The following is a 16779-nucleotide window of genomic DNA, read 5'->3' as shown; positions in this document are numbered from 1 at the left end:
TCACAGCACTAACAGCCGACTTGGACAGCTTTAGAAGGACTGAAATATCCCTGGTGGATCTGTTGCTCTGGTGAGCTCCAGTGACTAGCGCAGTTTCAAACTCACTGGTCTCTTCTGACTGGCCCGCTAAACTTCCTTGGTAACGACACAACACTTCCCGCCTGCTTTTATACTGGCAGGTTAGTCTCTCGTAGCATCTAGTACAATTTTAAATACAAAACTCCTCTAAAGCTTCTTGACGTCTTATAAGTGTATTTGTTTACCTATTAGAGGTCACCAACACCTAATTAGGTTGTGAAGGCGGTGGTGTTACCACTTCAACACATCCAAGATCTGGCTAATTTTCTGTAAGGATTCCCTCGCTTATTCTGAAGGAAGCGCCTGTTCCACTCCGAGTGCATTATCCAGGGCCACGAGTCTTCCGTCTTCGAGGGCGCGAGAGCAGGATTAGTGATAAAGCGTTACTGAAGCTTTAATTGCTATATCTCAGCAGGCATCAGGTGGTGCCCTTAACGCAATATCAGCATTTAGTTTCCGACAGAACAAAAAGGTTGCTGCAGACCGTAACACATGCACACAGAGGACATACTAACGGAACTGAGGATCTTCTAAATGGTGGAAAAATCGAATATTACAGGCAAAAATGGCTCACTCATGTCCTTTGAATGGGCAATAAGCGGCTACCAGAACGAACTAATCATTACCGACAGATTAGCAAAAGATATTTTAAACGACAAAAGGAGGGACATTATGATGGATGATGATGATGATTGTAAAAGTAAAATAAAGACTTCGAAATAGTACGCAAAAAAGTATCATTCGTTATGAAATCAAACAGGCTGTTTCATAACCGCTAGATCAGACGCAAGGGAAGCGATTGTCACGAATCAGAGCCTTGAATTCAAAGGTGTTCAGAGAGCAGTAGTTATGGTCTTTGCCCTTGGCCAGGAAAGATGCTGTCGTTTTTTGGCAAGTTCGCCAGACCTCCCTCGACGCGGGACAACACCGTAAAGTAGAGGTCTCTTGAAACATGTCGTCAGTGTTGTGGAAACACACATGCAACATGGGACGAATTAGGTCACTTAATATCTCGCTATAATTTTCCTCGTAGGTGGTACTCCGTAACTGTGAAGTGTACTGTGAAAATCATGCTCTCGTGATTCTCTCCATTGTGCTACGATATTTTTAGAGAGGCGTCAGTGCAGCCATGGTAGCGGCGGGGGAACTGCATTAAGTGAGGGCCCTTCACCTTCCTACATGCTTACCTCTACTCCATCCTACCCCAACTCAACAAACCGCCGCCTGCTCGTCGTCTCTCACAGCCACCCCCCCCCCTCCTCCCCCCGCCGTTATCTCGTCACATACATGCACACTATATTACATCATTTCTAGGTAGCTCTTCTCTTATCTTAGTCAAAAAGTGAAATAAATAATATAAACTTTTCATAAAGTCTATTTTATTTTGAATGCTTTGGTTAAGCGAAGTGTAATCGTAACAATATTTCTTCCTTACAGCATTGCACATAACAGATACTGCACACTGCCAAATGTGCATGTTAAATAACTTCAAAAGCAAACTGTTTCTTATGACAATCTTTGTTTATACACTTCTGGAAATGGAAAAAAGAACACATTGACACCGGTGTGTCAGACCCACCATACTTGCTCGGGACACTGCGAGAGGGCTGTACAAGCAATGATCACACGCACGGCACAGCGGACACACCAGGAACCGCGGTGTTGGCCGTCGAATGGCGCTAGCTGCGCAGCATTTGTGCACCGCCGCCGTCAGTGTCAGCCAGTTTGCCGTGGCATACGGAGCTCCACCGCAGTCTTTAACACTGGTAGCATGCCGCGACAGCGTGGACGTGAACCGTGTGTGCAGCTGACGGACTTTGAGCGAGGGCGAATTGTGGGCATGAGGGAGGCCGGGTGGACGTACCGCCGAATTGCTCAACACGTGGGGCGTGAGGTCTCCACAGTACATCGATGTTGTCGCCAGTGGTCGGCGGAAGGTGCACACGGTCCTGCACACCGTTAGGCCGTCTTCCGCTCACGCCCCAACATCGTGCAGCCCGCCTCCAGTGGTGTCGCGACAGGCGTGAATGGAGGGACGAATGGAGACGTGTCGTCTTCAGCGATGAGAGTCGCTTCTGCCTTGGTGCCAATGATGGTCGTATGCGTGTTTGGCGCCGTGCAGGTGAGCGCCACAATCAGGACTGCTTACGACTGAGGCACACACGGCCAACACCCGGCATCATGGTGTGGGGAGCGATCTCCTAAACTGGCCGTACACCTCTGGTGATCGTCGAGGGGACACTGAATAGTCCACGGTACATCCAAACCGTCATCGAACCCATCGTTCTACCATTCCTAGACCGGCAAGGGAACTTGCTGTTATAACAGGACAATGGACGTCCGCATGTATCCCGTGCCACCCAACGTGCTCTAGAAGGTGTAAGTCAACTACCCTGGCCAGCAAGATCTCCGGATCTGTCCCCCATTGAGCATGTTTGGGACTGGATGAAGCGTCGTCTCACGCGGTCTGCACGTCCAGCACGAACGCTGGTCCAACTGAGGCGCCAGGTGGAAATGGCATGGCAAGCCGTACCACAGGACTACATCCAGCATCTTTACGATCGTCTCCATGGGAGAATAGCAGCCTGCATTGCTGCGAAAGGTGGATATACACTGTACTAGTGCCGACATTGTGTATGCTCTGGTGCCTGTGTCTATGTGCCTGTGGTTCTGTCAGTGTGATCATGTGATGTATCTGACCCCAGGAATGTGTCAATAAAGTATCCCCTTCCTGGGACAATGAATTCACGGTGTTCTTTTTTCAATTTCCAGGAGTGTATATTAAGGCAAACGCTTAGCGTTGAGAAAAAAATATTAAAAATTTATTATTTACAACACCGACTAATGTCACAAAAACTAAAATAACATCTAATACTGTAATGCAACATGAAACGAAATAGGGTATATAATTTTAGAAAAATTCTTAAGTTTGAATATCCGTGTAAAGATGTAAACTGCTAATCAAACGCATTCTTAGTTATCTCAAGTCCTGTCTTATTTCGATGATCATACAATTCAGGCTTTCACGGCCGGTGTTTGCGCCTTGATGAGTTTTCTTTTATCTGCATTAGACCGTGGCCCATGACATATCTCTATAGCAAACGTTTAGTCACCTAGTGCTGCAGACATCGTCAGATGCTATAAAGACTCAGTCAACAGATTCAAACTTAAGCAAGCTCAGCAAGCCGAACGTTTTTACGTATCACGAGTGGTGCTGGGATTGGAAATTGATCCTAAAGACAAATAAATGTAACCTACTGCATATACGTAAGACAGAAATACCCATTATTGCATTATAACAGGACTGCAGAACAATCACCGGAAGCAGTGAATCACTGGATTCAGTTACTCCTATAAAAGATTGAAGCGTATGCGTAAGGAGCAATTTAAAGTGGAACGACCACATAAAACTAACCACAGCAAACGCAGGTGGCAGATTGAGATTCTGTGGAAGAGTCCCCAGGAAAGATAATCCGTCAACAAGGGAGGTAGCTTACGTAACCTTCGTTTGACCAGTACTTGAATACTGCTCGTCAGTATGGTATCCTTAACAGACAGGATTGACAGTGGAAACAGAGAATATCCAAAGAAGAGCAGCGCGTTTCGTTACAGGTACATTTAGTAAGCATGGAAGTGCCACGGAGATGATCAAGCAACTCTGGTGGCAGACACTGCAAGAGAGGTGTTCTGCATCAGTGTGTGGTTCACTGTTAAACTTCCGAGAGCGTACGTTGCTGGAAGAGTCAACAAATATTTTGCTTCCTCCTACCTGTATCTCGGGGAAAAACTACGAAGGCAAAATTGGAGCGATCTGAGCCCACCTAAAGGCTTACCGGGAATCGTTTTTCCCTTGAACCATTCGCAACTGGAACTGGAAGGGGGGGGGGGGGAATTAACAGTGCTACAAGAAGCACCCTCCGACACATACGGCAAGGTGGTTTGCAGAGTATAAATATAGATGTATCCGCCCAACGGTCGGCTGGCGGCGCCATCAGAACACTGCCTAAGTGGCGAGGTTTTCTGTCAAAGATGTTTTCACACTTTCGAAGGGTTCTTTTTTGATGAACGATTCTTTCAGACTGCTTCTGTGCTTCTGAAAGATTGAAATTAGATAAGTTGTGAGCCTTCGTGCTAAATATAGCGAACAGCGCTAACAATTGCTCACTACGAGCTCGGAAACATTTGGGCTTACTGAGCTTGTTTACGTTTGTAACTACTGTATGTGTCTTTGTAGCCTCTGATGATGTCTCCAGCATTAGGAGACGCAACGTCAAGCACAAAAACATGCATGGCCCATAGCCTAATGCCGATAAAACAAGCATTACCCAAATGTGTTTTTTCTCTTTCTCGTATGTGCAAAATATTTTGTTATTTTGAAAAAAAAACAGTGTTTCGTGTCCTTTGATTTTCTGTATAAATTAATACACATACATCTTAAAAAAAATGTTCAGATGTGTGTGAAATCTTATGGGATTTAACTACTAAGGTCATCAGTTACTAAGCTTACACACTACGTAACCTAAATTATCCTAAGGACAAACAAACACACCCATGCCCGAGGGAGGACTCGAACCTCCGCCGGGACTAGCCGCACTGACACATACGTCTTCATCTTCACTGTGTGGATCACTATAAACTACGTCGCACATAATATCCTTTGTTGAATAACGCATTGAAGCCTGCTACTGTTCCATTCGCGAATGCAGAATGTGAAGAATAAATAATTCTATTCCTATATACGAGTCTAATTTCATATGCACGATCTCTACGGGACCGCTATGTAGGGGCCTAACATTCATTTTTCTGCACTGAAATAGGGGTGTCTTGTTTCGAGTACTAACTGTTAAAGTTTTTAAACATTCTGTTAAACTTTTACCAGTCAAAAGAGTCTGTGATCATTCGCGTCACCGTTCTTCTATTGAAAGTACTGCCAAATCGGATAACCACACAAAACTCGTTGTAGAATGAATATATCGTTTAAGAATAATTTTAGTTCAGTTTTTGCAACAACTGTACCTTTTATAGGAGTAGATACATCAGTACGGTTTTGAACGCTACACGGTAGCTCGACATCAGCTCTGATAAGTCTTATACACCAGACTTTTTTTACATTTGTACTTTAAGTAAAGTCCACATCAATACCAATTATGTTGTACAAAGAAGATAAAATGTCATGGGGAAATGTCATGGGATAAGTTAAGTACTTCTATTTTAAGATATTCGTCACAGGCGGTAGGTACTGTTATGTACATCTCTGTAACATACATAATTTCCTAAAACCAGGTATTTAATTGCATATAAAATATGTAGTCAATCAATGCAGAAGAAAAATGTTGATGTAAGTCCTGTTGCTGACCCTGTCAGCCTCTCTTCCCGCAAAACGTGCAGAAGAGCTTCTCTACTGCTTTAATTTTTTTTTCAGTCAATGGACCATCTTTCACATATGTTCAAAGTTTCACCAAGCAGTTTAACGTATGATTCTTTGATATTTCACCCCGATGTAGAAGGTGACGATTTGTATATATCTACACCGGAGGGGTACCAAAAACAAAAATCTTTCGTCGTTTTAACATAGCGTGAAATCTGTCTTATTTGATTTTTTCACTTTTCCTTCAATTTTAATTTTACCTGATTTGTTTACTTCTCAGAGACATCCAATCCTGTGGAGCAGTCCCCCACTCGTCCCAATGTAGTTCGCCTCTACAACTATTGTAGAAGGTTTTCTCAATCGCGTGGTGATTATTTTCCGTATATCCTCTTTTGACGCTAATATTTTGCAGTGGTAAGACAGACACTGTACTCTAATTCGGAAGGACAGAAATTCGTGTCCTCATCCACCTATCCAGATTGAGATTTTCCTTCACTTACCTCCCCCCCTTCCCCCTCCCCCTCCGCCGACCCCTAAAACACTTTATGCAAATAGCGTTATCATATTTCTGAGAAGTATACGGTCGATTTCCTTATAAGACCTTCTCCTGCCCGAGTTTTCTTTCCGTCTCAAATGACCTCGTCGTCGACGTGATGTTAAACCCTTATCATGCGTCTTTATTTCTGACGGCGCTGTTCCTAAGAAGTCGTATGTAGCTACAAAGTCCTGACTTTCAGACTGAAGGGCCTTAGGTGATGTTTTAATTTATTCAAGTGGTTTATATTAAATCTGAAAAGAGTAAGATGACGTTTTTAAGACCTATTGATACACCTTGTTCGTTACATTTCTTGTTCTTACGTGTTATGGTTCTCAGAGATTTAAGCATGTCAGTGAATCTCTCTTTATGTGTCTAGACGGTTTCTTGCCAGTGAGTCCACCTCGTGGATTCGATGGTTTTAGTGTTTCCTTGAAAGTACTCACGGACCAAGGTTTTGAATCCTAATGCCTGTGGCAAAAAGTAATATGTGGGTTTTCTCAACTGTTACGAAATACAGAGCTGTTTCTTGATCAGCCTCTTTGCCTTTACAACGCCTTAAGGACTAAATTTAAACTGCAACCTGATTTTATTCTGGTTATTTTTTGCCTAATTATTTTTTGGATGCTCCTTCATAGTTCTGGTCAAAACGTTGACTCACATCTAGCCCATTTCGTAGTATATGTTCCGTTAACTAATGTTCGTGTGCCAATGTAGATTGATCTTCCACGTGGGTGAAGAAGATAAATGATTTGCATGTCTTTACATCAGAATGAATTCTAGGTTTCCTTTCCATTTTAATTTTTCCCGATTTTTTTTTCTTTCCAGAGGCATCTTACCTTATCCTCGAAGTAATTGCCCCGGTCGTCCCAGTCTAGTTACCCCCTTGGTACTATCATTGCATATTTTTCCCAATTGTATGGTGATTATTTGTAGGGTACTGCACTTTGATGTCACATGCAGTATCGACAACCACAGGAATTGCAGTCGACTTTGTGACGAGAAGGAATATGAATATTATTGCTTCTGGTTTCACTGGCAGAAATTTAAGCTGTCCTGTTAGAATGCTGCCTAAGCACACACCCGAAAATGGCTAAATATTTGTTTTATCCTTCGTTCTCTAATCAGACGGAAGCGTAAATAACACCGAATTTTGCACAACATGCTTGTATGACAATTTTAAGAAAGTTCTGGAATGTGTCATAAAAAGTATTTGCATGTCACGGAATGTGAAACTATATCTTTCGACACCATAAACCATGACATTGTCTATTAGGCTAGCACTACGTCATGTAATAGTATTCTCCTGTCTTGGATATCGTAGTATTTCTTTAAGGTTTATATCGTTGATGAATCAGTAACTGACACTTAATGATACTTGTGACATGTTTGTTATAAATTTTCAATAGCATACTCCAAGTTAGAATACAAGCGTGTTTGAAGCTTAATTTGTAAATTATTGTCGATAACAACTCACTCCTGCGAGAGCACTCTTCATGAAAAAAATAATTGTTGATTAATCATTTTGTGACGTTTATTCTAGCAATAATTATATTAAATTATACCAAGAACGACATGTGTTTTAAATCTATGCTATGCGTGCATGAAGTCTTATGAGAGGCCCGTATCGAACACTAACGAAAGTCGATAGCAGTTACTGCTGATGTCGATATTATGCGTGGCATCAAAATGACGTCACATTTGCAGAAAGTCTCGTGAAATGAGTGTTACCAATTTTCGTATATTCTATTAGAGTAACCAACACATCACGAAGTGACGCAATTCTCAACAATACAGGTGTTCCTTCCAGCGGCCCACGCGGTTGCTAGGCATCAGTCTGGGACCAAACGACTGGCGAGCAACATGGATGTATCCGTTCCCAGTGGGCAAAATCTCACGAAAACTTCCAATTGCAGTAAGAACATGGATTCACGACAGCAGTCACAAGGTAAGCCATCTCCGCTCCAAGTTCGACCAGTTCGTGGCACCAAAAACAGAAGGGTCAAATCGATTGCTTCTTTCTGCGAACGCAAAATATACATTCTCACAAGTATGCTTATTTAATGAATATGGAGATCTTAGACGCTGTAGTTACATTCAGTGTAACTTTATTTTGCAAACCAGTCGCTTAGACTGTTTATCAATTTTGCCTGAGGCAGTTTGCCCTGGAAAAGGACAAATTTTATAAATCTTATAATCACAGGAATATCGGAATACTACATATTATACATTCTCCAGTGATGTTTCCTTACCGTTGATCTCTGCATTCGCTTGCGTAGAAATTGTTCGGCAAATCGTGGCATCTTAAAAAGCACGGTTCCCGTGGACATATCATAAGAAACTTAGATTTTTCAAAAAACTGCTAACGATTATAGACTTATTTGAAACCATAAACTGTAGTTTTGTCAGAATTTGAGTTTAAAATCGAAGGTGTTTTATAAACGGAATGAAGTGCGAAATGAAATTCTTGTTTCTGCTTAGATATAACTAAATAAAGTGTGTCACCATTCGTCTTTGTGCAGTTCGTATCCCCAGTTCCAGTACACAGCCCTCGTTAGGCTAGATCAGAATCGGCAGATGTCGTTGGAATTCGAGCAGCTGATATATATACTAATTCTTCTCGCTGCTGACATTGGCGATCAAATGAAATCTGTGCGCAGTAGGCGTGGCACTATAATCGTCATTGTTGGTGAAAGTAATTTACGGCTGTAAGTACTGTTTGTGCATTACCACTTACGCTATTGGTACTCCTCGAATTTACAAAATAAGTATGAGTCGTTCACTCTAACAAGACCCTCAGAACAGTGGCTGACGAGCAGTTGTTTCGAGTCATGTGTAAAGACTGTTTAGGACTTCGGACTGATAACTGTTGGTTTCCGGTCACTGAACAATCTTAGCTTCAAACATTGTGTGCAGAGAGTATTTTCATTGAATGTGCACCGAGGTGACAAAAGTCATATGATATCTCCTAATATGGACTCAACAAGTCGTTGGAAGTCCCCTGCGGCAGTGTTCAGCCATGATTCCTCTATAGCCGTCTACAATTGCGAAAGTACTGCCGGTGCAGGATTCTGTGCACGAAATGACCTATCGATTATGTCTCACAAATGTTTCCTTGGGATTCATGTCGGTCTGTTTGGGTGGCCAAATTACTCACTCGAATTCTCCAGAATGTCCTGAGGCGATGCATTGTCATCCATAAAAATTCCATCGTTATTTGGGAAGAGAAGTCCATGAACGGCTGCAAATGGTCTCCAAGTAGACGAAATAAGCATTTCCAATCAATGATCTATGCAGTTGATACATATGACCCAGGCCATTGCATCTAAGAACAGTCCCCATCATTATGGAGCCACCACCAGCTTGCACAGTGCCTTGTTGGCAACTTGGGACCATGGCTTCGTGGGGTCCGCGCCACACTCTAGCCCTACCATCAGTTCGTACCAACTGAAATTGGGATTCATCTGACCAGGCCACGGTTTCCCAGTCGTCTAGGGTCCAGCTGATATGGTCATGAGAACAGGAGAGGCCCTGCAGGCGATGTCGTGCAGGTAGCAAAGGCTCTCGCGTCTGATTCCGCTGCCGTAACCCATTACGCCAAATTTGCAACATTGTCCTGACACATACGTTCGTCGTACGTCCCGCATGGATTTCTGCGTTAACTTCACGCAGTGTTGCTTATCTGTTACAGTGACAACTCTACGTAAACGCCGTTGCTGTTGGTCGTCAAGTGAAGGCCGTCGCCACTGCGTTGTCCGTGGTGAGGGGTAGTGCCTGAAATTTGATATTATCGGTACACTCCTCACGTTGTGGGTCTCGGAATATTGAATTCCCTAAAGATTTACGAAATGGAATGCCCTATGCTTCTAGGTCCCACTACCATTCCATGTTCTCTGTTAATTCCCATCGTGCGGCCATAACAACGTCAGAAACCTTTTCGCATGAATCACCTGGGTATAAATGACTGCTCCGCCAACGCACTTCCCTTTTATAATTTTGTGTACGCCATACTACAGTCATTTCGATATGTGCGTATCGCTAACAGTGTATCAGCACATTTAAGCCTTTTCAGATGAAATTACTTACAACATAGTTGTGATCTCCCTCTTCGCGTCTTACGTATGCTTGGGGTTAAGAATACATACAAACACTGTCAGAGTATAGTCTGCTGGCTAAAGCTGACTCAATGATTCTCATATCTTCACGTCAGAATGATTTCCAAAACTAACTATGATTAGATTATTATAGAGGACGACTTCATTTGACTAATAGATTTTGCGAATTTTCTATTTTAATTTTTTCAGTTTTTTCGTTTCTTTCTTCCCAAGCCTTCTAGGTCCCGATTCAATGACCTAGTTGCCCCAGGACAGTCACGCATGTAGTGTTTTGATTTGCAACTTCACCAGGCCATCACAGCATAAGTATGTGTAATCCATCATGATCACACAGTCTCAAATCTAAAACATGTAACGTCAAATCTGCTTCCAAGTTTCCACCTATAAATTTTCAAAAATGAATCAAATTACGGTATGAAGTCTCTTATAGATGCCACTGAACAACTGAAATTGAAAAGCCAAGAAGTATCTGAGCTGATGTCGGCTTTTAAAATTAAGCTTTTTAATGAAGTGACTCACATACGTTCAGCTTATAATTTTATCCATATCTGACATTTCAAACTATTCTTTGCTCACGATGTCTTGACAAGAGTCATGCACGCCGACACAGCTTTGGAGAAGTACCGTACTCGGAGCCTTCGATGTGTGTGACCAGTAGTCTTCTACCGAGCGAGGTGGTGCAGTGGTTAGCACACTGGACTCGCATTCGGGAGGACGACGGTTCAATCCCGTCTCCAGCCATTCTGATTTAGGTTTCCCGTGATTTCCCTAAATCGTTTCAGGCAAATGCCGAGATGGTTCCTTTGAAATGGCACGGCCGATTTCCTTACCAATCCTTCCCTAACCCGAGCTTGCGCTCCGTCTCTAATGACCTCGTTGTCGACGGGACGTTAAACACTAACCACCACCACCACCGGCAGTCTTCTTTCAACGAAAACCTACCGTCATCTACTTAACCTCACAGCTGTGTGAGTATCTGGACGGACGAACATGTAGCTTAGGCTAAGAGCGTAACGCATTACGTGGCAGCAGCTTGCATCGCAGGAACAACAGAGAGTTTCAGCACACGAGGCACCATGTCCAACATGTGCTACAGCAAGAAACTTACACTGACCAGCCAGAACGTTATGACCACCGATCTACTATCGATATGACACGTGCAGGCGATATCAGCGTCACCTGGCGACGAATGACTGCCAGTACGACACATACACGGTGCTTGTAGTATCAGAGTCCATGTGTCGAATAAGGAAGGCGCGCAATCTATCTGACCGATTCGGCTCAGATTTGGCAGGTCGCTTGAGTACAACCTAAAACGAAGGAATCTAAGGATGTTTTGGTCAACAAAAATCACCCCTAAAGGTTACGACGAGCAATGGACTCCAAATTGGAGGGATCGATAGATAATTGAAAATAGAGCATTTTTCATCATCATGCATGGGGTCCGCAAACCCATACTTTTCCAGAAATCGAGGTAAGAAACTTTTACAACTGCCGTTCTGTAACAACATGGTAAACGCTTCTCATCGACAGCATCGATATCGCCAGCACGGGAGCTCAGCGTGTTCGGTCACAGGGTTAGCTGCCCTCTGTTATAAAAAAAACTGAGTTAATCGATCAACAACGAACTTAAACGGATTGCTTACGACGTCCTCCCCGAGCAGATGCAGCGAACGAATGCGAACTAAATGAGATTTTTTTTTTTAAATAAAGGAAAGATAGCGCAACGGCCAAGGTAAGTGGCTGGCAATCGGAGAAACCGCGTTCGAATCTCGAAGAAACCTACCTGATGTTCTACTTTTCGTTTCTATTTTTCCGTACGTCAATTGATAGGGATAGGAGGGTTAATAAGCAAATCAATAAGGAATGATAATAATAAAGTAGGCAAATAAATTTCTCAAACCTCTTTGGATACTCAACAACTAAAATGTTACTCCAGGTCACTTTACAGTGGGTCTTCCAGTCACTTCTACGTGTCCTCACTTTTCTTCGAACAACTAGATGGATGGTACTTGTCATATGAACATTCGAAACAAATATACTCACAGCACCAAGAACATGTAATGAATGCAATCTTTCAACAGCTACCCTGCTTCCGAAGAGTCGGCGAAAAGCGTTTACCGTGTGGTTACAGAAGCAGCAGTTGTAGAAGTTTCTTTCCTCCATTTCTGGAAAAGTTTGCGTTTGTGGACCCCATACCTGATGATGAAAAATGCTCTATTTACAGTTATCTAACGATTTTCTCCAATTTTGAGTCGATTGCTCGTTATAACCTTTAGGGGCCATTTTCTCAAAATTGCGGATGTGTTGATACAAAATATCTAAGAGTCCTTCGTTTTAGGTTTACACAAGCGACATGCCAAATTTGAGCCGAATCGGTTGGGCGTGTCTGAGGCCTTCCCCTTGTGAGTATGACCGGGGCAGATTGTGATTGCACAGAAGCTCGGTAAGTGCACTGCAGAAACTGCACATGTGTTAGAGGAGTGCTGTAGCGAGTATCTTCAACACGTGGCGAAATCAAGACAAAACCACGTCTGGAGCCGTTCGCTGTGGCCGAGCGGTTCTAGGCGCTTCAGTTCGCAACCGCACTGCTGCTACGGTCGTAGGTTCGAATCCTGCCTCGGTCATGGATGTGTGTGATATCCTTAGGTTAGTTTAAGTAGTTCTAAGTTCTAGGGTACTGATGACCTCAGATGTTAGGCCCCATAGTGCTTAGAGCCATTTGAACCATTTTGAACCACGTCTGGATGCCGTGGGGTTGAGCAGCCACCGGGGCAGATTGGTAAAACAGGCGGCGAACTGTGGCTGTACTAACATCAGACTTCAATGCTGGGCAGAGTCTAAGTGTGCCTTACACAGTGCACCCAACACACCTAACGATGGGCCTCCGCAGCGGACGACCCATGCATGTGCCAATGTTAACACAATGTCATCGGCAACTACGACTGAAATGGGCACATGACCATCGGCATTGGACGCTGGCGCAGTGGCAGAGAGTTGCATCTTATGATGAATCCAGATACCTTCTTTATCAGGCCGATGGGATGGCCCGAATCCGTCGCCTTCCAGGGGAACGGCTCCTTGACACTTGTACGGCGGGAAGGAAACAAGCTGGAGACGGTTCGATTATGGTCTGGGCAACAGTCGCGTGGGCATCTATGGGTCCCGTGGAGCTCGTGCAAGGTAACATGACAACCAAGGATTATCGTACACTGGTTTCAACCAGTACACCCCATCATGACGATCATGTTTCCCGGCGGCTCAATTGGCTCTGAACAAAAATGTTCAAATGTGTGTGAAATCTTATGGGACTTGTCTGCTAAGGTCATCAGTCCCTAAGCTTACACACTGCTTAACCTAAATTATCCTAAGTACAAACACACACATCCATGCCAGAGAGAGGACTCGAACCTCCGCCGGGACCAACCGCACAGTCCATGACTGCAGCGCCTCAGACCGCTTAGCTAATCCCGCGCGGCGGCTCTGAACACTATGGGGCTTAACATCTGAATCATCAGTTCCCTAGAACTTAGAACTACTTAAACCTAACTAACCTAAGGACATCACACACATCCATGCCCGAGGCAGGATTCGAGCCCGCGACCGTAGCGTTCGCGCGGTTCCAGCCTGAAGCGCCTAGAATCGCTCGGCCACAGCGGCCGGCTTCCCGGCAGCAGTGGCATTTTTCATCAAGATAATGCGCCATGTCACAAGCCGAGGATTCTCACGGAGTAGTTCGAGGAATACAGTGACGAGTTCCAATTGATGTGCTGGGCACCAAACTCGCCAGATCTGAACCCGATCGAACGCATCTGAGATGTGATTGAAGGTGGCGTCAGAGCTCATAGCTCCCCTCCTCGGAATTTTCGGGATTTGAGTGAATTGTTTGCTGTGATGTGGTGCCAGCAGCTCCCTCCAGTGACCTACCGAGGCTTCATTAGTTTCATGCCACGATGCGTCGCCGCTGTTATCCGTGCCAAAGGGAAGATACCGGCTATCAGGTAGGTGGTCATAATTTTCTGGATGATCAGTGTATTTTTTTCTTTTTATCTGAGCATCTGCACGTTTTTTGTCTGGTATCTGGCGGAAATACATGGATAATGTTGAAGAGTTAGAACTGGAAATCATACGCGAGATATTCGATACAAAAGGTTAAAAAATGCGTTATTATTCCGATTGTACCGCATTTTGATGAGAGAATTCCAGCAGGCGAGGGCACATTGTTTGTCGTCACCACTACAGAGAGATTTCAGTTGCGAATCTGTGTAAAGCTCGCTTTGTGTACGCCCAGCGACCACCGTCGTTTGCATTCTACACTTTATTTAGAGATCGTTTATGGATGGCTATCGATAGAGCTGGTAGAGAGGAAAGCGTGCATGAAGTCTTATGAGAGGCCCGTATCGAACACTAACGAAAGTCGATAGCAGTTACTGCAGATGTCGATATTATATATATAAATTATCTTGATGAAAAATGCCACTGCACTGGATGGCTATCGATAGAGCTGGTAGAGAGGAAAGCGTCGATAAAAGCGTAGTTAGAATGAACCCTGGGAAAAGGTACGCAATGCAGCCATCCAAGTTGCTACAGCCAAAATTGGTACGTGTAAGAAACAGAAGTCTAAGCCCTGGATGACAGAAGATATTCTTCCGAAAATGGAAGAACGTATAATACAGAAGGTGCTTCAGAAAAATGTGGATTACCAACAGGCACACAAACAAATAAAGAAGATGGTTCGTTAAGCAAAAGCGAAGTGGATTGAGGAACAACGCACAGAAGCGCAAGAAATGCTGAAGTTACATGACTCGTATAGTTTCCATAACAAGATAAAGGTTGTATCCGGAAACTTTAAGAAGCAGAATGTAATTGCTTTAGAAGATGAGGATAATCGGATTATTCTCGAATAGGAAGAAAATATCAAAATACTGGGAGAATTACATATCATCTCTGTTTCCCGGCAAAAGAGACACGACACTAAACCAAAATGAAGAGGAATCTGGTCTACGTATGTTACAATCAGAGGTAGAATGTGCACCGAAAGTAACAAAGAACAGAAAAAGGACCTGATGGAGACAACTTACCCATTGAAATTTTAAAATGCATAGACCCAAAAACGTAGACAGCCCTGTTTAATGAAATTTACAGCTCATGCCAGATCCCAGATGAGTGATTGAAATCAATCTTTGTTCCATTACCGAAGAAAGCACATGCAAAAACGTGCTCAGAATTTCGATTGATCTCGTTGATGAGTCGTGCTCCGAAAACTTTTCTAAGAATTATAAATAACCGAATTTATCATAAATGTGAGGAGCATTGTGGAGAAACCCAGTTTGATTTTATGAAAGGAATGGCAACCCGAGAAGCGTTATTTGGCATGAAGGTTCTTATGACTATCAGCAGGATATCCATATATGCTTTATCGACTATGTGAACCGTTAAGCATGACCCCCTTATCACAATATTACGAGAAATAGGATTGGATGGTAAGGATATAAGAATCATTCAGCAGTTATACTGCAGTCAGAGAGTAAAGGTCAGAATTAACAAAAATATAAAAAAGAATCTGTGCGAATACTGAAAGGAGTCCACCAGGGCTGCATACTACCCCCATTACTATTCCATTTGTCCCTGGACAAGATTTTTCGATCCAGTCAAGACTCGGAATTATTTGGTATAAAAGTAAATGGAGTGAAGGTCTGGAACTTACGGTATGCCGACGACACAGCTTTGTTTGCGCCATCCGTAGCCGAGCTACAGAAAATACTTACAGAAACAGATAAAGCTGGTCAGTATTTTGGTGTCAGAATAAATGCCAAGAAAACTAAATGGATGCCAATTGAATGAGCCCCTGGCCAAAATGAGTCTCTAGTCGTTAATGGTAGTAAAATCGAGAAAGTAAGCAAATTTAAATGTCTAGGATCTGTGATAAATTCGAAACTTGATTGTGATGAGGAAATTAAAATTCGCTGTGGGACGGCCAAGGACGCGTCCTAAAAGCTACGAAATGTGCTGATACACAAAGACATGCCGCTCCGTCTGAGAATAAGGGTCGTACAATGCTGTGTTATCCCCCTCCTACTCTATAGAGCGGAAACTTCAATTAAAGCAGCTTCTGTAAAGAGTTTAGAAGCAACGGAAATGTGGTTCGTGCGCCGATTACTAGAAATACCATGGATTGAGAGAGAGAGCAATGCTGAAGTGTTGCGTAGAGCCGGGGTGGATAGAGAACTAATGGGGACAGTTAAAAGAAAAAAGACATCGTACCTGGGCACATTATGAGACGAAAGAAATATGAGCTACTGCAATTAATTCTAGAAGGCAGAGTAGAAAAGTAGCGCCTACCAGGGAGAAGGAAGCAGTCACGATCACAGAATACCAAGATATGGACTGGCATTAACAACTTTGAAGAGCTGGTTCAAGAAGCAAGGAACGTCGGCTTGAGCGGCCGACACATTACAAATGTACGGCACCAAGAAGAAGAAAAAGAAGAACAAGAATGGCGACACGGGATGGATCATCCGAGCAGTGTAGCAATATTCGGGACGAGACTGATTTCCGCGAGTACACTTTAAAAAGCGTTTTGGGACTTCCTAAAAAGCGTTTTGGGACTTACTGTTTATGTGCCGCGTTCAAATGATGGAGATTCGTATGCACCCCTCGTCAATCTCTATCAGCTAAATTTC

At 43.5% G+C, this 16779-nt stretch overlaps 1 non-coding gene across 1 annotated transcript; it reads left to right on the top strand.

Annotated features, from left to right (window-relative positions):
• Positions 1-10764: 10764 nt before the first annotated feature.
• On the top strand, positions 10765-10837 carry Trnaa-cgc (transfer RNA alanine (anticodon CGC)). The gene has a single exon. It is a non-coding gene; the product is annotated as a tRNA-Ala (tRNA).
• The last annotated feature ends 5942 nt before the right edge of the window (positions 10838-16779 follow it).

The sequence above is a fragment of the Schistocerca gregaria genome, chromosome 7 (assembly GCF_023897955.1).
Source record: "Schistocerca gregaria isolate iqSchGreg1 chromosome 7, iqSchGreg1.2, whole genome shotgun sequence".
In the NCBI taxonomy this organism is placed as follows: Eukaryota; Metazoa; Arthropoda; class Insecta; order Orthoptera; family Acrididae; genus Schistocerca; species Schistocerca gregaria.
Note: the sequence above shows the minus strand (reverse complement) of the source record. Positions and strands in the feature narration are given on the sequence as shown.